This window comes from Lithobates pipiens, unplaced genomic scaffold, assembly GCF_037356315.1.
Source record: "Lithobates pipiens isolate NorthernLeopardFrog02 unplaced genomic scaffold, aLitPip1_a1.2 Scaffold_13, whole genome shotgun sequence".
NCBI classification, from domain to species: domain Eukaryota; kingdom Metazoa; phylum Chordata; class Amphibia; order Anura; family Ranidae; genus Lithobates; species Lithobates pipiens.
Window position 1 is genome coordinate 471,217,894 of NW_027507718.1, and position 13,453 is coordinate 471,231,346.

A 13,453-nucleotide genomic window follows, 5' to 3' on the forward strand; every position below is an offset into this window, starting at 1 on the left:
AACAGAATAAACACAAATACTGTTAAGTATTCCTAAACATTTTTTATTGGATTTCCACAAACAAAAAAACAAAGTGCATATAGTCACCAATGTGCTGGTTCCATACCGTACAGTACGTAAAGAAAGTATACCGATGTCGTGTGATAATGGACAATGATCCGAAACATTCATGTGCTGCACCATTTATGGCCAGCAATGGGGTTAACTGGTTGCAGAACACCCAGAGTAAGATTTTTTTTTTTTTCACAGATCGCCAGATATGATCCCCATCGAGACAGTGTGGTACTACTGTAAGCTACATGACTGTACTGTACCTACAGTATACTGTGCAAGTGTACTACTTTTTTTTAAACATCCCAATACATTATGTACAGTTTATTTTTGCTGGACTCCGTTTAATAAAAATAGTTTATGAACAGTATGAGAGAACATGTACTGTATTTTTTCACTTTGCCAACCTTACTATTTGAAATTGGCTAACCTTCAGCTTACAGTACCTTATGACATGAGCCAGACCTTGGGGCACAGGCAAACCTTTCGAGTGGCAGAGTACTGTACTGAACCTGTTGTCAGGTGGAAAACCGTAAAAACCAAATACTGTACACATTAAACATAAATAAAAAAACACAAACACAAATACTCTATAGTACAGGTATCTTTAAAATGTAGCTTTTACTTTTATTTATTTTTTTAGAAAAAGAATAACTAAATAAAACCTGTCTATAAAATCTGAATACAAAATAATAAAATGACTATACAAATAATAAGTCTATAATGAAATCTGTCTAAATCAAAAAAATTAAGTGACACCACCACCCCAAAAAAATTAAAAATAAACACGCTTGACAGGTGCGAAATTTAAAGGAATATTTCACTTCTATTGTTTCACTTTAAGCATCATTAAAATCACTGCTCCAGAAAAAACGTCAGTTAAAAAAAAAAAAATTTGCATTGATACATGTCCCCTGGGGCAGGACCCGGATCCTGGCTCCCCAAACACTTTATTTAAATTTTAAATGTATTAATCGCGTATACTGTACTTGAATATACTCTATTCAAAAAAGACAATAAAAAAAAAATTAACTGGGGAATCGAACTCTGGACACTGGGTGTTAAAGGCTGACACGCAGCCGCTGGACCAACTGCACAGTAGTTTTATGGATTCACACGCCCTTCTTTAGCCACAGTAGTAGTGCGTTGATCCAAAGTGCGCACGACACCTAGTGGTGAAAGTGATTGATTTAGGCAGGAATCCAGAGGAAAAAAAAAAACAATGAATGTGCGACAGAGCTACGGGCGCTGGCTCCCACGACAGGGCTCGCAGGTGTTAAAAAAAAAAAAAAATCCCAATAAGTGTATATTGATTGGTTTGCGCAAAAGTTAGAGTCTACAAAATGGGATAGATTTATGGCATTTTTATTCATTTTTTTTACTAGTAATGACAGTGATCTGTGATTTTTAATTGGGACTGAGACATTATGGCGGACACATCGGACACTTTTGATGCCATTTTGGGACCATTGTCAGTTATACAGTGATCAGAGCTACAAATAGCCACTGATTACTGTATAAATGACACTGGCAGGGAAGGGGTTAAACGTGTCCTGGGGGTGTTCTAACTGTAGGGGGATGGGCTCATTACAACATGAGATCACTGCTCCCGATGACAGGGAGCAGTTGATCTCTCCTGTTGCTAGGCAGAACAGGGAAATGCCATGTTTACAGAGGCATCTCCCTGTTCTGCCTCTCCTCATGGCAATCGCAGGCCGTTGGCGAAAATCGAGCTCACAGGACCCCGCAGCGCGCGATATGCGGCAAATTCAAAAGGGACGTACAGGTACGCCTATTTGCCTGCCTGTGCCATTCTGCCGACGTACATCTGGCCAATTTCAAGTACAGTACAGGGAGACTAATTATTTTTAGGAACATAGTATGTCTAGGATTTCAATGTTTTTGGTGAATTCTGTGCTGAATGCGACAAAGTTTGCTGCATTTTGTGTTTTTGAACATAAATCTAACAGCATTTACCAGGCAGGTGGCATACAATGAATGCATTTTGTCACTGCGACAGTTAGAGTGGTGTACTTTTAGGGGGTTAACCACTTAAGGACCGCCGCCTGTACATAAACGTCGGCACAATGGCATGGCCAGGCACATCAACGTATCTGCCTTCCAGTGGGTGGGAGGTCCGATAGGACCCCCCACCCTCCCAGGCGGCGGTCCATTTTCGCTTCAGGAGCAATCCTTGATGAGGGGGGCGGCCATTGATTTCTTGCCACCCCCTCACGATCGCTCCTGGTGAATTAGAAGCTTCCCCTGCCTGTGAACTGTAAACACAGGCAGGAGGAAGTGATGTCACTCTCCTCGTGGTAGTCTTTTTGACCGAAACGCAGAGGAGAGAAGACATCATAGTAAGTGCACAACACTACACTGGACACCAGGTACACATAGGCACACTTTTCACCCCCCAGTCACCACCTCAGATCATCCCCTGCAACAGTGTCACTGAATGCAGTGGTCATTTATTTACTGATCACTGCATTTAGTGTCATTTGTGACTGTAAAAAGTGTCAGGGCAGTTAGGTTTAGGCCCCTTTAGGTCCAGGGTAGCCCCCTACCCTCCCACTAATAAAGGTTTAACCCCTTGATTGCCTCCAGGTAACCCTTTCACCCCCTTTTGCCAGTGTCACTAAGTGATCGTTTTTATGATCGATGCATTAGTGCCGCTAGGTAGCCAGTTATTTTTTTAGGTTCACCGCCAGGTTTTTATAGCATCAAGTACCCTCATATATACAACCTAATAAAGGTTTTAACCTCCTGATTGCCCCTAGAGTTAACTCTTTCACCAGCGATCACCGTATAAGTGTCACTGTTGACGTTGGTTAGCCAGTTAGTTATTTAGGTTCCCCGTCAGGTTTTTATATAGCGACAGGTACCCCCATATATTACCTAATAAAGGTTTTAACCCCATGATTGCCCCTAGTTAACCCTTTCACCAGTGATCACTGTATAAGTGTTACAGGTGACACTGGTTAGTTAGTTAGCTTTTTATATTGTCAGAGAAACCGCCATTTATTAACCAATAAAGGTTTAACCCCTGATCGCCCGTCAGGTGATATCAATTAGGTTTTAGGATCAGATAGGGTCTACGTCGCCCCAGGCAGAGCCAGGTTAGTGCCCGTACTGCTAACACCCACGCGCAAAGCATACACCTCCCTTAGTATTATAGAATCTGAACGGATCGATATCTGACCTCATCAGATCTATACTAGCGTCCACAGCAGTTTAGGGTTCCAAAAAACGTATTGTTAGTGGGATCAGTCCAGATACCCACTAGCACCTGTGTTTTGCCCCTCCGCCCAGCCAAGTTCAGTATTGATTGATCACTGTCACTTACAAAACACAACACACATAACTACAGCATTCGCAGAGTCAGCCCTGATACCTGAGATCGCTAACAGTTTTTTTTGGTAGCGTTTTATACAGTTGCTGACAGCCTAGGTGCTTTTTTTTACCTGTGAACCTCACTAGTTGTACCAGTAAATTTAGAGCCCAAAATGGCAAATCAAAGGTACACTAGTGAAGAGGCCTACATGTTTCTGAGCATGACAGATAGTGAAGAGGTTACTCATCTGTCAGATTTAGGCTCAGAATACGATCCTGAAGACGACAGCGGCTCCATGACGGATAGCTCTGGTGAAAGTCCAAATTACTAAGGCGACTGGTGTTGTGGAGAAACCCCTCTTTGTCCACGAATATAACCAAAATATGGGAGGGGTGGACCTCATCTCTATATTTTTTAGATCAATGTGATGTCGGAGCAGTCCATTGTTGTAATGGACCCATTGGGAAACAAATGTTCTTATCATTCAATGTTGTATGACAACAGTAACAGCTAAAAAGTGGCTGTGCAGAAGCTCTGAGTAACCATTTGCTGTTATTGAATGCTGCTATGTTGCTCCATACAGTAAGACACAGTGCTCACTGGGATATCACACGACACATGATTACCAAATGCTGTCTTTAAAATTTCATGCGATTGTAAAATTTTAGCTGCGAACGGTGTTGCACGTTTATAGGCATGAAGAGGTACGAGGACATTTTCAAATTCCTTTCTGTGGGAGAATACCCACCCGGATATGACAAATTAAAAATATATCATTTTAAGCAGACACACTGCTAAATTTACCCTAAAGCGTGAGTATCAGAAATACAATTTATAAGGGAATACTTATTGAAATTACCAAAAGATATACTAAGTCAAAAATCTAGTACCAATATTCTTGGGTTTGCATTTCTCAATAGCTTCAGAATTGAGACACCAGCATACTGGCCTACGTGACTAGATGATAGATATCTGCATGTCTCTCCAGAAGGGTCTATGCAAGATATTGACACATCAGGAAACATCTGTCTGCGGTGAGAGGCACAAAGCTAAGATAAGGACTGGTTACGCAAGAATATGGTCAGTCAGCAGATGCTGAAAAGACAAAATAACAGTCAGAAGATTGTATTTAACCTTTGACTTACATAATGTCATGAGTTTGAGTTAAATTGTTGATGTATGTGTAAAATTACCCTATGGGCCCTCCCACAGGGCAGTTAAATTACCACATAAAAGACTGTCCTCTTTCCATTAAACTTTGTAACCAGTTACCACGTACCCACGAGTATGTGTATTTGGTTAACCGCCGGCGTATGGGACCTCCATTGAGCCACTCCAGCCTAGGCTATCCAGGGGAATCTAGAAGACGAACACCTTACAGTTTTGGTACCAGGAAGTGGGGTTTGCACAGGTAAGTCATTTACACCTTTTGCCTCTTTTTATGGTAATTGGCGTTTATGCTTGACCTGTCCAGACAACCATTATAAGGAATTTAATTGTATGTATATATATATATATAAAGCTGTGCCTTCGCAACGGACTAGGCTGGTCCCTTGGGGGGTGAAAAGGGTTCGCAGGTATTGAGGAGTCTGACTAGGTTGGTCCGACTATAAACTAAGAGAGAGATTCATGATTATATTCTAACACGGGAGGTATCATATACGCCCGTGACATAAGGATTGGCTAAATGGACGCCCACTTGAGAACTTTTAAAAGTGCACTATAAATAATGAAATGCATCATGATGTGATTACTTGATAAATGTACATGTAAAGTTTTAAAGCTGAAATCTTAAACCATAACAATATGTCTGTTTCTCTTTAGGTGCAAGCGTAAGAATATAGAGTATTAACGTTGTATAAGATATAATTATAATATAGAGTGGATATCTGTTTGAATAAACCTAAATGTTGTTAAATGAATACAGAGTATTAAGAACCAGATTGTAGTGAGGTAGCACCCGCCTGTTCACACTGCACGCTAGGTTTATTTTTTTTCTTAGCATTTATGAAAGGTAGATTCTTTTGACCACTAGACCTACAGGCTTCTCTTGCAGACTTGGTGTAAGAGGGGGTATATCCCGCCACCAGGAAAGATTTACCCTTCATCATATATTAAGGGTAAATCTTCATAGTTTTATATAAGTCCATCTGCCCCAAAAAAGATCAGGGATCCTACTCCCAGACCAGAGACCGGATTGTTGGACAAACCGGGTGTTATCACCTGTGTCCTGCCACTAGACACACACTACCCAAATTACTAGATGGGGAATTCTGCAGGCACCCAGCCCCAGAGTCCGGGAACTCCCACCCCGTATGAGTATGTTCAACATAACTTGCCGGGTCCCAAGGTGGAACCTTTCTGGGCACAAGTCCGGGAAAGGTGTCACCAATTGGGAATCCATGACCCTAATGGCCATGCAAACATATCCTGGTCCAGCTGTTGTTTATCCCCCGGACCAAGGTTGTTTCAATTGTGGACAGCAAGGACACTGGAAATCCCAGTGCCCTTATAGGACTGGACAGATTAGAGCAAGAGGCAGGGAATTTAACCCCCAGACCCGCCCACAGTATCCCCGTTATCCGCCATACCAGAACCCTCGTCAACCACTACCCCAATATCCTACACAGCCACAAATAATGCACCCTCAGGCCCCCAATAGACCACCACCCAGAATTCCTATGCAGTGGCCATCCAATCGGCAGCCACCACCCCAATAGGGATGCCTAGAGTATGTCCCTTCCCTCAGCCTAGTGTGTTACAATCCCTCATGGAGAAGTCTTCCTCAAGTTGTATTACATGTAGATGGACAACGTGTCTGCTTTTTGATAGACACTGGCGCCACCTCTAGTTCAGTGAACGATGAGATTTTTAACACACCACAATGCACCGAGGGAAACTCTATTGGTATTAATGGGACACCTGTCACCCATCCCATCACTCCACCACTGACTGTAGCCACTCCAGAAGGACAGAAATTATGTACCCAAACTTTTGCCGTCTTGTCCTCATGCCCTGTGCCCCTTATGGGACGGGACCTCTTGGCACAACTGTGTATTACCATTAAGTTTAATACAGAAGGTTCCCTTACAGCTAGTTCACCATTATGTGACTTACATGGCCCTAAGCGACATGCACACAGAGGCTTCTTTATGCTACTCCCCGCCTCTCTCGAAACACATGCTATCTGGGAGGAAAACAAAGGTAGCGTAGGTTTTATTAACTGTACGCCTTACTCGCCTCAGATGCGCCCTGACGCAGAAGCACAATATCACAAACAATACCCCCTGCCCCCCGAAAAGACCCAAGGCATTGCCCCCCAGATCGATGACTACATATCTAAAGGTATCCTAAAACCAATCATTAGCCCCTGGAACACACCCATTTACCCTTTAAAGAAGGCCAGTGGCGAGTGGAGACTCGTCCAAGACTTCAGAGCAGTAAACAAACAAGTGATTCCCCTCCCACCCCTAGTCTCAGACATCACTTTTATTTTCTCATGCATACCGGCAGACTCTCTATGCTACACAGTAATTGATTTAGCGAATGCTTTCTTTAGCATTCCCATTGCAGAGGAAGCCCAACCTATGTTTGCTTTCTCCTGGGCCGGGGGCCAACTAACCTGGCAAGGGTATGTAGACAGTCCAGCCGCCTTCTCTATGGTACTCAACGAGACTGTCAAGTCTTGGACTTCTGAGCGTGGGTCGGTACTAATACAGTATGTGGACGACCTGCTCCTGTGCAGTCGAACTGCTGAAGATTGTGCGGTCGATTCAACATCACTGTTACAACACCTAGCTCACGCCGGGCATCTAGCCTCAAGGAAGAAAATACAATGGTGCCAGCCACAGGTAGAATACCTAGGGTGCATTCTAAAGGAAGGGACAAGGCTAGTGTCCCCCAAACGTGCCGCAGCCCTTCGAGCTCTCAGTCCCCCAAAAGACAAAGCCGCCCTACTCTCGTTCTTGGGTGCAATGGTATATTGCCGCCAATGGATTCCTGACTGTTCTCATTATGATAGTATCCTAAGAGAGGCTACTGGCTCGACAGCCCCTAAATTAATAGATTGGACTGAAGACAGACTACAAGCTTTTCAAGCTCTATTAAACAGTCTGTCATGTGCACCCGCCCTGGGATTGGTAGACTATGGTAAAGCTTTTCAGCTGTACTGTGTAGTTTCAGGGAAATCTTTTGCCGCGGTTCTCACACAACAACATGGAACAGGATACCGCCCGGTTTCTTACCTATCCAAGAAACTCCCTGTCCAGGTTCAAGGCATGCCGTCATGTATCCAGAATTTAGCAGCCTGTGCTATGGCAGTACAGGACGCTAACAAAATGATCTTGGGCCACCCAATGACACTTTTCACCACCCATTCTGTCATCCACCTCATACAGAACATGAACACCCAACACATGACCTCACAAAGGCTCAGCGGTTATGAGATTACCCTTATGAACACTGACAATCTATCTCTTAAATATGTTCCCGCTAGCAACCCTGCTGTCCGCCTCCGGCACTCCATGCTGCGTCTACCACAAGACCCAGACCAGTTTCATGACTGTATAACACGAGTGGAGTCTATCACATCACCAAGACCAGACCTCACCGACGTACCGATTACCAATGCAGACGATGTTTTTGTGGACGGTAGTTGCTCCCGTCCCTCTGATTCCACCTTCCAAACAGGATATGCAATAGGCCAGTTGCCAAACAAGGTATTAGAAGCCAAACCACTGCCCCCCTCTTCGGCTCAGGTGGCTGAACTAGAAGCCCTCACCAGGGCCTGCATTTTATTTACAGATAAGAAGGTGAACATTTACACAGACAGTAGATATGCATTTGGGGTGGTGCATGACTTCGGAGTAATATGGGCTAAAAGAGGTTTTAAAACAGCAGATAATAAACCTATTTCCAATGCTACTTAGATTCAGGCACTTCTTCGGGCTATTTTGCTCCCAAAAGAGGTGGCAATAATTAAAGTAAAAGCACATTCTTCAGATAATAGCAAACTTTCCAAGGGAAATACTTTAGCTGACCGAGAAGCGAAAAAGGCAGCCCAGTCCTCCACCCAGGAGCCCACCCTCACGTCCATGTACTTTAAGGATCATTTCACCTGTCCTAACTTTAAATCTGTAGTGGCACAAATGCAATCATTAGCCACTGAGGAAGATGTCTTGTATTGGGTGAAGGCTGGCTTGACCAAAGACCCAGAGGGTCTGTGGTCAAAAGAGGGGAAGATATTGGGAATACCTGAGGCAAGCAGTATTCTAATTCTCTCCTACCTTCATGGTCCAGGACACATAGGTGCCGTCCCTTTAGCCACTATGTACACCAAATCTTTCTGCACAAACGCCTTGAACAAACAAGTCAAACTCCTGACCACAAGTTGCCTTACCTGTGCTCAAAACAATGTGCAGGGCAAACGGCATGGCCTACATGGTCATCTACCCCCACCAATAGGTCCCCTTACAGATTTACAAGTAGACTTCACACACATGCCAAAACAAAAGGGGAACCTAAGATACCTGTGCGTTGTCGTAGATAAATTTTCAGGCTGGGTTGAAGCCACTCCCTGTGCAGGTGAGACAGCCAATATAGCAGCAAAATGCTTGCTGAATAACTGGATTTGTAGGTTTGGCATACCAACATCTATTTGGTCAGATAGGGGACCTGCATTCAGCTCCTCTGTTACCCAGGCTGTGGCTAAATTGTTAGGGCTGCAATGGAAACTACACATCCCCTATCACCCTCAAAGTGCAGGGGTAGTGGAAAGAATGAATAGAAATATAAAGGATAAATTGAAAAAGGCCACAGGGGGCACAATGAAGGGATGGCTTGATCACCTCCCTTCTGTGCTATTCCAGATTAGGACGGCACCCCACGCCAGAACGAAACTTTCACCTTTTGAAATTTTGATGGGAGTCCCCGCAAACATAGAACTACCCCCATTAGACCAAGACACTGATATTGACATTTATTCCCAACAGGAAATGTACGTGAAAAACCTGGTAAGTATGCTTCATGAAATGAACGAACAAGTTTCTGTCACCTTTTCTCCTATTTCCACAGAGCCAACACACCCCTTCATCCCAGGAGATCAAGTGCTAGTCAAGCAACTGGCCCACAAAAAGAGGATCGGACCAATCTACTCTGGACCTTGGAAGGTTGAAAAGGTGTCCAGAACTGCGGTCCTGACTGACCAAGGAAACACCTGGATCCACGCCAGCAGGCTGAAAAAGTGCCCACCGCTTCCCACAACCCCCGACCCCCCACCTATTGAAGGAGAACCCGACCCACCCGAACAGCTACCGGAACTGCAAGAGATTCAGGAAGGCATTGGACAATTAACCCTTGAAACCCTACATGATAGCGAAGAAGAAGGACAAGCATAAGAACTTGTAGAAATGTTTTTACCTTCAGTGTCAGGGAAGGCTGTATGCCTCTGGGGTAGTCTGGTACTACTTGTATTCCTGCCCACATGGTTTATAGCCAACTGTATATATCATCCAGAAGACTTAGGTCTATTAAAAGGGATATGTGGACCACCTAAGATGAATAATACCCCCGGCCAAAGACATAGTAGAAGTATTGTACCCGTTAATGAGTCACCTAAGGGACTGACTGACAAGATGTTACTACTAAAATTCAAATATAGCTATGCTCAAAAATCCGGTTTTGAGAAATGCTGGATTTGCAGCAAGCTACATCCCAGTACAGCTAGAATCCCTCTCATGGCAGTCCCCTTGAATTTTACCCCCCTCCTTAATGGAACACCCCCTATTGTCCTAACGAATGTTACTAGGACCCTTTCAAATAAAACCCTCACTTTCCAAATTATAGGTAGAAGCCACTTCCCAGACTGGTGTTTCCGACTGGGAAACACCACAGATGGAGCCGAGGTTTGCAAACAAACAAAACTTAACATTTCAATGACATCGCTTAACAGTCCTTCTTTCTTCCATACTTCAGATCCCACCCTAAATGCCACCTTTTTAGACTTTCTTAGCTCCAGTACTAAGTCTACAATACACCAATTAATGTCAATTCTGATGATCTCTGGCCTTTCTGATACTCTTAGGAACGTGTTCCATAAACGGCCCCTAGCTCTAGGAAATACCACATATATATGCTGCGGCAAACTCTGTCACCCCTGGATCCCAACCAAACCCCAGGGGTGGTGTTACCTTGCAGCCCTGGTTCCTATCATGGGGGTATTAGGGGATAACAAGGGAAGTCACTTCCTTGAAGCTAGCATGCATCCTAGATATCCCCTTAGACACCGTAATAAACGAGAATTGTTTTTAGAAAAAGATATGGCCTGGGCATGGTTCCCTTCCTGGACAGGATGGGGAATTGACCTAATGAAAAGATTAAATAATTACACTGGCATAATTGATGAGATTCTGGAGGAAAATTCTGATGATATAACCAAACTAAATCTAGAAACTAGGGCAATTAGGAAGCAACTAGAACTACATGAGTTGGCCATAGAAAGTATGAGTGCAGCCCTTACTGGCCTCTGTGAGACTACTGAGGATTATGAGTGCTGTACCTGGATTCATAATACCAGCATCGAAGTCCCAGACTACTATGACGTTATTGCCCAACACAGGGAAGAGGTAAATAAACTACAGAAAGAGGCAAGGAACATAGGAAAAAACTGGGATCCCTTCTCGAGCAGTTTTAGTTTTGGGGGATTAATATCTTGGCTCCGAAATGCTGCCATGACAATTGCCACTGTGATTCTCTTCATTCTATTTTTATATGCCTGTTATAAGATAATCAAATGTTTATGTAAAAAGGGAAACACGGCCGCTCCGGAGGATCTGAAACTCACTTCCATTGTTAAAGGTCCAACGGTATGGTATAAAAACCAAGAGCACGAGGGTTCGGAGTATGAAGCCTGTGCTATTAAATTAGAAAAGGAATGATCATTATGTAAATCACAGAATGATCAAAGGGAGGATTATAAGGGAATACTTATTGAAATTACCAAAAGATATACTAAGTCAAAAATCTAGTACCAATATTCTTGGGTTTGCATTTCTCAATAGCTTCAGAATTGAGACACCAGCATACTGGCCTACGTGACTAGATGATAGATATCTGCATGTCTCTCCAGAAGGGTCTATGCAAGATATTGACACATCAGGAAACATCTGTCTGCGGTGAGAGGCACAAAGCTAAGATAAGGACTGGTTACGCAAGAATATGGTCAGTCAGCAGATGCTGAAAAGACAAAATAACAGTCAGAAGATTGTATTTAACCTTTGACTTACATAATGTCATGAGTTTGAGTTAAATTGTTGATGTATGTGTAAAATTACCCTATGGGCCCTCCCACAGGGCAGGGCTTTGTAAATTACCACATAAAAGACTGTCCTCTTTCCATTAAACTTTGTAACCAGTTACCACGTACCCACGAGTATGTGTATTTGGTTAACCGCCGGCGTATGGGACCTCCATTGAGCCACTCCAGCCTAGGCTATCCAGGGGAATCTAGAAGACGAACACCTTACACAATTAATGTCAGTGGTTTAGGAAAATAGCTTTGTAATGAATGTAGCTTTTGTATGGTCCCTTTCATTACAGAAGGCAAGCTCTTGGTTGGAAAAAGAAGAGTAATTAAAGCAGAGGAAGAAGCAAAGAGGATCTTTGCAGAATTCTACTCATCGCCAATTGGAGACCACTCAGGAATCAACCGAATGCAGTCAGCAGTCTCTTCAAGATTCTTCTGGCAAGGAATTAGGATATTGAGAACTGGCTACACACTTATTACTTTTGTATCTTGCAATATTTATGAAAGTAGTGCACAGATTAACAAATTACTTTATACCAATCCAGGACTGCGAGAGGTGCTAGAAATTTGGAAAGCCTTTAGCAGCTCCCCAGCCGTTACAATGTATTAAGATAAATATCTATTACAGTACAACAGACATTATTACATTAGTATATTAAAAATATATTTGTTTCATCCCATTAGGTGTCTTCTGTTTGGGAGCGTGTTGGGATTTACCTAACAGCCCTTTCCCAAAGACAAAGGATGGCTTTCAATACATCTTGATGGCCATGGATTATTTTTCAAAGTGGGTAGAGGCCACTGAAAACTAAATCTGCAGCAGAGGTGGGACGCCATGTATGCTCGATTGATCTATCAACATGGTTTTCCCAAATGCATACTATGTGTGTAATTTCCATTTACCATCTTTGTAAAAATTATTTAGTAATCTGTTTTTTTTAGAATTTTATATTACTGTGTTTTTTTTTTTTAAGCTCAACGATTGGATGTGCAGTATTCTGGGAATCAAAAGAAGCGTGACAGCGGAGTATCACCCTCAGACAAACAAACTGGACTAATGACAATATCAAGTAGCAAATTTAATTAAGTCTTGTTTCTATTCAGACTTTTATTAATACTTTCTTCCACAGGCTTCACTTTTAAATAATGTTCTTGCATTCCACTTTTGTTTCTGTTCATGTATGGTTTGCGCTTTAAATTCTACATTATTTCCGAGAGTGCGTTGTTAATTTGTTTATCTTGTTTTATCTTTTATTATAGAGCTCTCGCTAAATTGGGGAACGATAAACAAAATAATTGGGACGTGTATTTAGAAGCTACCTTATTTTGTATAAGGTCGAAGGTCCAAACAACAACCACCTATTCTATTGATGTACGGGAGGGAGGCACTCTTCCCAGCAGAAGTTCCTACTGACCTGCCAGTGAGGTTGTTTTGTTTTGTTTTTTGTCTTTTCTACAATAAAATATTTGCCTATAGTATGATTGTTTAGTATATACAGATCTCACCTGGTTCTAAATACTTGCTTTATCCAACATAAGTGGCACATAAGATGTGACAGTTATTTGTTAGTCAACTGTTAAATTGTAAAGTTATCTGCTATAACTGTATTTAAAGAGTGCACATTTATCAAAAAAAAATTCTGTATTCGTAGGTATTGTAGTCTTGATAATGATCAATTTTATTTTTCTTCAAATTGTATGACTATATTACAAAATGCATATAAACAAGGAGAGAGAGAAAAGAAAGCGCAACCAATATCACTATC

At 42.6% G+C, this 13,453-nt stretch overlaps 1 long non-coding RNA gene across 1 annotated transcript; it reads left to right on the plus strand.

Annotated features, from left to right (window-relative positions):
* Positions 1 to 4,635: 4,635 nt before the first annotated feature.
* Positions 4,636 to 11,806, plus strand: LOC143975469 (uncharacterized). Its single transcript, XR_013272379.1, has 2 exons — positions 4,636 to 4,796; positions 9,458 to 11,806. It is a non-coding gene; the product is annotated as an uncharacterized LOC143975469 (long non-coding RNA).
* The last annotated feature ends 1,647 nt before the right edge of the window (positions 11,807 to 13,453 follow it).